The sequence below is a fragment of the Xyrauchen texanus genome, chromosome 7 (genome assembly GCF_025860055.1).
Source record: "Xyrauchen texanus isolate HMW12.3.18 chromosome 7, RBS_HiC_50CHRs, whole genome shotgun sequence".
NCBI lineage: Eukaryota > Metazoa > Chordata > Actinopteri > Cypriniformes > Catostomidae > Xyrauchen > Xyrauchen texanus.
The window spans coordinates 39713468-39721818 of NC_068282.1; the positions used below are offsets into that span (position 1 = coordinate 39713468).

The following is an 8351-nucleotide window of genomic DNA, read 5'->3' on the forward strand; positions in this document are numbered from 1 at the left end:
CGTGAAAGTACGGGTGCTAAGGACAGGCCGAGCGGAAGGACGGTGTATTGATAAACCTGGCCGTCGGCGAATCTCAAGAATGGCCTGTGACGGGATTTATCTGAATCTGAAAGTATGCATCTTTCAGATCTAGAGAAATAAACCAGTCCCCTGGCGCATCATGCGCGAGGAGTTTCCTGATTGTAAGCATTTTGAACGGTCTTTTTGCAAGCACCTTGTTCAAAACCCTGAGATCTAATATGGGTCTGAGGCCGCCGTCTTTCTTGGGAACAAGAAAATAACGGCTGTAAAGCCCGACTTCGCTCAGAGAGGGTGGCACTTTTCTATGGCCCTTTTGCACAGAAGGCTTGCTATTTCTGAGCGAAGCATGCACGCTGCTTCCGTGTTCACAGTGGTTTCGAGCGCGCTCTGAAGCGAGGGCGGCGATCGAACTGTAGCAAATAGCCCTGTTGTATTGTGCTTAACACCCACTTGGATATCCCTGGAATAGCTTCCCACGCTTTGAAGCGTAACGCTAGAGGGTGAATGGCCAATTCAGCTCTGATTGCCGCACACAGAGCTGAACAAAATGTGTGAGCGTTTAGTGTGTTCATGCATGATTGCTCGCAGACAGCATGAACAGGCTGTTTTGTGAGTGACTTCCGATTGGAATGAATGGGGAAAGAGTCACATCTGTTACGTGATGCGCAAGCATAGTCATGGGCACGGGACTTACACACAGAGGAATGGTTGCTGGCCGTGTAACAGAGCGGGCAGAGAATGGGCGCCTACGCATTTGTGGGCGCATTTATTGACTCTAGCGCTCGAGCGGTTCAGTAACCGCTTTATGTGAGCGTGCTCTGGTGGGGACACGAGACATGTAGTGCTTGTGTGCAGAAGTGAACACTGGATTGTGGGCACATTTTCTACACATAGGGCTGGTGCGTGTGACAGAGCGGGCAGAGAATGGGCACGCGCAGCGCATTTGTGAGCGCCTTCATTGACTCTGGCGCTTCGAGCGGTTCGTAACCGCTTTATGAGAGCGTGCTCTGATAGGGGCACGGGATGTGTTATGCTTGTGTGTAGGGGCGAACACTGGGTTGTGGGCACTTTTTCTACACATAAGACATGTTTGCTCTTTACAAGATTTATTTGGGTCGCCGTGAAAGCGGCGTTTGAGTGCAGAGCAAGCGGGCAGTGTCACCGGCTTGTTGGTTGCTAAATTCACCACTGTAGTAGCCTGAGAGAAGGGGACTGACAGGGGCAAAGCTTTGACGGTGGTCCGGCACGGCGGGACTGAGCCGTCGTTTGTTCAACAAAGTTAGGAAGACTTCGGTTGCTCTGGTTTCAGCGTTACCTTAAATCGAGGCCAGCGGGGCGGCGGTCTCGCGGCGGCTGTCTGAGCCTGATCGAGGCGGCAGCCCTGTCGACGCTGAGAAGTCTGAGTTTGTTGAACTGAGGCTGTGAAGAGGCTCGTGCAGGAGGCTGATCATGTGAGCGGCCTGCAGAGGAGCTAGCGCGACGCAGCAGGAAGAGGTTCATGGCTTGGGTGGCTTTCTGGACTTCTGAGAAGCGGTCAACAATGCCACTCACCGCGGAGCCGAAGAGACCGGTCGGAGAGAGCGGTGCGTTGAGGAACGTGGAGCGCTCTGCTTCTCCCATGTCGGCTAGTGTTAGCCATAAGTGTCTCTCGGTCACAGTCAGCGAGGCCATGCACTTCCCTAGAGCTTGGGCTGCAGCTTTGGTAGCCTGAAGGGCGAGGTCTGTCGCGCCAGTAGATCAGTAACAGCCTCTGGGTGCCTGCCTTTCTCATCCCACTCCGAAGAAGGTCTGCTTGTAGGATCTGTAAAGCGGCCATTGAGTGCAGAGCAGATGCGGCTTGGCGGCGGCGGAATAGGCGCGGCCAACATAGGCGAAGTCGCTCTGCAGGCCTTAGACGGGAGCACAGGCTTGGAACGCCATCTCGCGAGGGCGGACAAAGGTGTGCTGCTACCGCGGAGTAGCCTCTCTCAGTGGCGCCGTCCACCGACGCGAGAGGTGGAGACGTGGGAACGGGTCCTGGCTGAAAAAGGGCGTTCCACGACTTTGCAAGCTCCGTATGTAATTCCGGCAGGAAGGGAGCGGCCGGGCAGCTGGTGTAAGCGCCGATGGCTTTGAAGAAAGCAGCCGTCGAGTCTGTTGGGTGCCTGCTCAGGGGCGGTGACCACTCGAGCCCAAGGCGGTCGACGGCCTGTGCGAGAGGCGTGTTAACTCCCGCCGACTCGGGCGGGTCCTGCTGGATTCCTGGGCGAGGAGGAGGCTTGGGAGCCTGTCCACTCCTCGCTGTCGAAGCCATGATGGAACAGCGGCCCTTATCCTCCGCCTCGTCATCCGAGATGGCAGCAGTCGCGGCGCTCGGCGGCAACTGCGGCGTCCGAGGCGGGGAGGGTGAAGCGATGCTTTCGAGGAGAGGCTCGGCGAGGCAGTCGCTTCAACCACAGTTTCGGCAGCCTTTGTGGCGCTTCTTCCTGCGTGACTGAGGGTAAAGCGTGGCGGTTTCTGCTTTGACGGCTTGAGTCGAGCCGCAGGGTCGACATCGGTAGCTCCTCGCAGAAATCGCATCCGCCCTCAGTGAGGGCGAGCTCTGCGTGCCCCAGTCCCAGGCAGAGGCGCCAGATGATGTGGCGGTCTCCTGTGCTGAGAAGAGCGCGACATGAGGCGCAAGTGGAGCGAGGCATCTTGAAAAGACGCTTCGTACTCTTTTGTGAATAGTTACGTGAGAACTAGCTTGCTGAATAAAAGGATACGTCGTCGGATGGCGTAGCTTCGCAGGATGGCTGAAGGTGGCTGAGGCGGCCGGCTTCTTCTAGCGCTGTCCACGCTTGCTAGATGCCCCTCGAGCGGCGACGTGGCTTCCAGGTCAGCGATCGCGGAGAGCTTCGCTGAAGAGATGAAAATCAGGGTTCCAGCCTACGAACTACGCTTATATGCACTCTAGTCACGCCCATTTTGGCGGGCTTTGATGCAGTGAGCGGGCGCCTCTCATTGGATCGCGAGTTCAGCCCAAGCTCGTCTATAGGCTGCAGCAGTTGCCACAGAGCAACCTATGAGCTCGCTAGCTAGCCCGCTCAAGGTCTGCAGCTGCCGCACTGCGTTGACAATGGATACAAAAATTAAGGATAATTTTTTGGCTTCAATATCTCAGAAAAGATGAATCTTTCCCGTAGCGTAAGCTAGCTTACGCAGTACGAGAGAACCTCTCGTAAGAGAACACACTCTAAGAGACAACTTGCTAAGTGACAACTAAGACGACAAAGAAAGTGAACTGTTGTTGCCATTTGCAGATAATGTGTCACTTGCTTTCAAGTGGCTGAAGAGTTGTTCGCTAAAACTCCTCTACACTGTAAATTTTGCATCTTGTAATAGCAACTAATACTCAGCTAATCCTGTAATTAATAATGGCAATGTGGCACAATGATGATTTCAATATTAAGTTCAAGTTGGAATGCAATGCAATCGCACATTGCCATTCAGTCATTTTTTTAGCTAGTGCCTTTCTTTATATTAGCAACTGGCTTGCTTTCCAGAAAAACATGCATACTATTGTTGTAGCTAATTAGTTATCAATTAGTTTTTTAAATGTTCTGGTTCTTTGTTATCTTTTAATTTAAAAGGCCAGTTTGGTATTGAAAAAAACTAATTAAACTTGTTATTAACAGAACAACAACAAATAAGTTTGTGTATCTTTCTACCCATTTTTGTAATGTAATTAAATTCAGTGATAATACTGTTTGCAGTGATAAAAGCTTCAGCAATTATCGTTATGTGAATATTTGATAGTCACATAGCCGTAAATGCAAATTACATGAATTGACTACTACAAGAGTCTACTATACATTAGTCTTTAACTACTACAAGTGCTCATAAGCCACAACCACAACCCAAACGCTGAGAGATCCATTATGTCCTCAGCCCTAGTCCTTCATTCTAAAATGAGAAACATGGGAAGATAATCTAATAAACTGTTGTAATTCTTTTATAATCATTATACATGCGGTTTTAATGCCCATGTTATTTGTCAACTACCCATATAACAAGATATCAAACTAGCAGCATAGCAACACAAGGGTGAGTAAGAAATTAAATAACATTTTCATGTTTGGGAGAATAACCCCTTTAAGATTCTCTTGATGATTATATGTACAATTAAAGGATCTTCATCTTAATTAGAACAACATGGTGAAAGAATTTTAAAAGCAGAACATAAAACTACATAATGATACTTTAAGAGATGGAAAAACAGTGATAAATGCAGTGCCAACCACATGTTGATGGCTGGCATAAATCATTTGATAGACAAGATTCTTACAGTAATGCGAATTTAAAAGTGTTTTTCCTTGAAAAACAGAGGGCCAAAACATGATAACTTTTTGCCCTTCCTGTAAAGCTAAAGGAGTGGTTTATAGATGTGACATTCCCAGGGACCCCTTTCTCTCATAGCTAAATCCTCCCACCCTCTCTCTCTCTCATTGTCCTTCTCTCCTGTCACTCTCTTTCTATCTATCCTCTGGGCCTGGTCGCAAAAAGCCACACTCCAGACCTTAAATCAGGAAGCCTTAAATCAGTTCCTGACAGTTAGTTTAACTTATGTCCGTTTAGGAAACACCCATGGATATCACACCAGATTTTTCCTCTCTTCACTCATAAAGATTTATCTTAAAGAGACATGGCACAAAGGAAGAAAGCTGAACCCAAAGAGATTTTTTTGGTAATGCACCTAAAATATTTTTTTATTATTATTATTAATTTGAAATGCATATTAATATATGAGATTTAAAACCACTTGCCGGCATTCTGGTAAAAGAAAAAACATTTACAAACTATCCTGTAGAGGAATAGTTCACCCAAAAAAATTAAATACATACTGCCCTAATTTTCTCATCATTTATGTTGTTCCACACCCATATGACTTTCTTTCCTCTGTGGAACACAAAAGGAGATGTTAGACAGAACATTAGTCTCAGTCACCATTAACAATTATCACATCTTTTTTTTCTCTCTACAAATGAAACTGAATGGTGACTGAGGCTGTCATTCTGTTTATGCATTATGTTTAATAGCATTCTGTTGTGGAAATGACATTTTTGGAATAACATTTCTCCTTTGTCTTCCTACAGCTAATAGACCTTTTTCACACACCAGGTTTTGGAACACAGAAGTAAAAGTTTGCAGGGTAAACTTGGACAGCGGTGAATGGGAGATCACAACAAATATTATTTTCACTTACCCATTTGGTCCAAGACCAAAAGAAAAAAAATCGCTCTTATGTTTGAATGACTTTCCAGAAGAGGAATAAATATTAAGACAGTAAAATGGGTGAAGATGCCAAATTTACTTTCACTCTCTCAGCAGCTATAATAGAAAGCACTTGATGCTGTCGTAATTCATTTTTTAAAACTTATTCCAGGGTAATATAACACACAGAATAAAGTTATAAACTTACACTCAATATTTAAAAAATAATTATAAAAAATAGAAAAACGTTTGCTAGATTTACGCTGCTAAATAAGGCGGAACCACAACATCACAGACTGTAAAAAAGGTCTATTTAATAGCTAGCATTTATGAATCTTAAATAGCTACTAACAATTAAATAAGCTTATGTTTTTCAAGTTTAGAGACAAAATTACAGTTTGATTGGAAATGACATAATAATTAAAACTGTCATTTGTTTTCTTCTTACATCACACATCAATGTTGTATATTATATCAAGCATTCTTTTTAGTTACACTGTTGTCTCCTTGGTGAAGAAAGTATACTAACTTTTAATGATGCCAAAAATGTGGGACAGATTTGTATAATAATTTATTAATTGTTTATTTATGGTTTATTATGTTTAGCCTATTTCACACTTTCTTTAGATCATCATAGGTTTAAAAAAATAATTTGTGCTTTTGTGGTGGATTTTCGTAAGTTTGAAAGTCTGTATGAGGGTAAAACGATAAAAAACTATACATAAAAACATAGCAAATATTCATGATTAAGACATTTGCTATACCTTCATAACAATAATATACAAGGTGAAATCTGTTAGTTTTAATAAAAAATCAACCTGGGACATAAAAGTGCCTGAAGTTAAAGAAACAACAAAAATTGTACAAGTGATTATCTACCATTACCATTTTATTTCCATGTGATATTTAAATCGTATTTGACTAATCTGAACAAAGACGAGTATAACAAACAAGCCTATTTATCCATGAAAGTGAAATTGAAATAATTAAACAAACACCATGACGGCAATAATGTGATTTAGTATACTTATCAAGCTTACTGCAAGTAATAAAAAGTTTAAACAGAAATTTATGTTTTCTGTTTCCATTCTGAGCAATGACACAGCAGCAAAGTAAAGTTTGCTCTAACCTTTTAATTAAGAGAGCAATGATCTGATTCCTTAAAGAAATCGTGAGCAAGAAATACGCGTAGCAAAAAAAGAAAACCTTGTTCATCCGATCGTGTTGTCATGTGAATAGTAAATCCTCTTTCATACCTTGTTTGCTCGGTCCTCCGTTCTCCGCAGTGGCAGTGCGTAGTGTGTCCTGAGAGATGTGTTGTTTGATGAGATGGGGGCTCCTGGAGCAGCAAAGGAGTGTGTGTAACAGGCTCCCTGTGTCATCACACAGCTCATCTGAGCATCCCGTCACAACCCGTGTACGCTGCAAGGGAGAGTATAAAGTCCCGCAAAATCCGCGTTTTTTCTGTCTCAAACGACTGTCGCATTTCGCCCCCTAGTGATATTTCTGACGAAGGTCGAAATTCCAACAGCATTTTTGAGCTCTTGAAGGAGAAGGATAGGCAGGCAGCAAATAGGTATAGCTGCAGACCGGAGATATCCAAATGGGGGCGGATCTCCAAAATAGGGCGGGATTACTTCCTAAAGGGCGGGGTTACTCCAAACGGTGGTTGCGCCTACTCCAAATGTGGGTGTAACTTTGACTTACGGGGTGCGTTTCGTTCCGAGCTCATCCCTATGCCCTAATCGCTTACGGGGTGTTGAAGGGTATAGGGCTAAAAAATATCATTATCTCTTAAAGCACTTTAACATCATCTATTCAAGCCAAAGGAGCCGCTTTGTACAAAGGCTGACACTGAACAGAAATATTTACACATGATTTTGCATCACTAACTGTTTTCAGAATACAAAACAGAAAATAAATTATTTAAATCTTTATGACTTTATGAAAAATCTAAGCTTCATGTTTAAACATTTGTGTTTTATTTATTTTAATAAAAAAGAAATCAATAAACAAATATAGACTGCATTTATTACATAAATAAAATGCCATTTTGTATTATTATTTTATTTAAACTCATTTAAAATAAGACTGAACCAGCGAATTTACATCAAAATAGCACAAGCATTACCAGTTTCAAACAAAAAGCCAGGGGTTTAAAATCATTTTTGAAAGTCCATTGTAATAATTAAAAGCTTTTATAGACTATGGAGATGAAAGGATGTCACATATTTTTGTTTATAGAAATAGACTGCAATTGCTGCTGATTTAATTTACGCTAACACAGTGTTCCAAACGGGATACATCTGCCTCCGAAGGGCACTTAGAAGTGGGAACTATCGTGGCCGCAATGTTGAAGTTCCAAACCAAAGGGCTCATAAATAGCTGCTTCAAAGGGCCCTTCAAAATGGACATTTCCATAGACTATATATATCTGCAGAAGAAAAATGGGCTTTTCCCAATAAGTGGGTGTTTACAAACCATTGAGATTGCCTACTTTCATTGGTTAGTTTAGAAACACCCATCCCGGTTTGAAAACGCCCACAGATTTGAAAACACCCATTACTGCAGAGACCTATTCTTTCAACAGATAGACACTTTGATGCCAGGCGACCTGAGCCAGCGAATATGTCACAAAAACCAAGGTTTGCCAAGTGTAATTTGGTGTAAATTAAACAGATACAACTACAATCTGGTTCTAAAAACATGTGACATCCCTTCATCTCTTCATCTATTATAGCTTTTAATGATCAAAATTAACTTTTTAAAATAATTTTAAAATGATTTTCTTTGATACTGGCTAGTTATTATAAGAAAAATATAAATTATTTGGATCTGCTATTCTAGAGCATTTTAAATAAAATAATTATATTATTAGTGGCATTTTATTTATTTAATAAATGCCCTGTACATTTGTTTATTTTTTTATTAAAATAGATAAACACAACTTTTTCCAACATGAAGCTTACTTTTCTTCATAAAATCATAAAGATTTAAATAATTCCTGTTCTGTTTGCATTTTGAAAGCAGTTAGTGAGGCAAAATAATGTGTTAATATTTCTGATAAGGTGCAGGTGATATTAAATAGCATCAGACTA

The 8351-nt window shown here is 42.3% G+C and overlaps 1 protein-coding gene across 1 annotated transcript in view; it reads right to left on the reverse strand.

Annotated features, from left to right (window-relative positions):
- The window catches only part of LOC127646764 (calcitonin gene-related peptide type 1 receptor-like), a 37950-nt gene extending 31143 nt beyond the window's left edge, over positions 1-6807 (reverse strand). Inside the window, exon 1 of the mRNA XM_052130628.1 lies at positions 6510-6807. The gene's annotated coding sequence lies outside the window, so the exon portion shown is untranslated. The remainder of the gene's footprint in view (positions 1-6509) is intronic.
- Positions 6808-8351: the final 1544 nt, after the last annotated feature.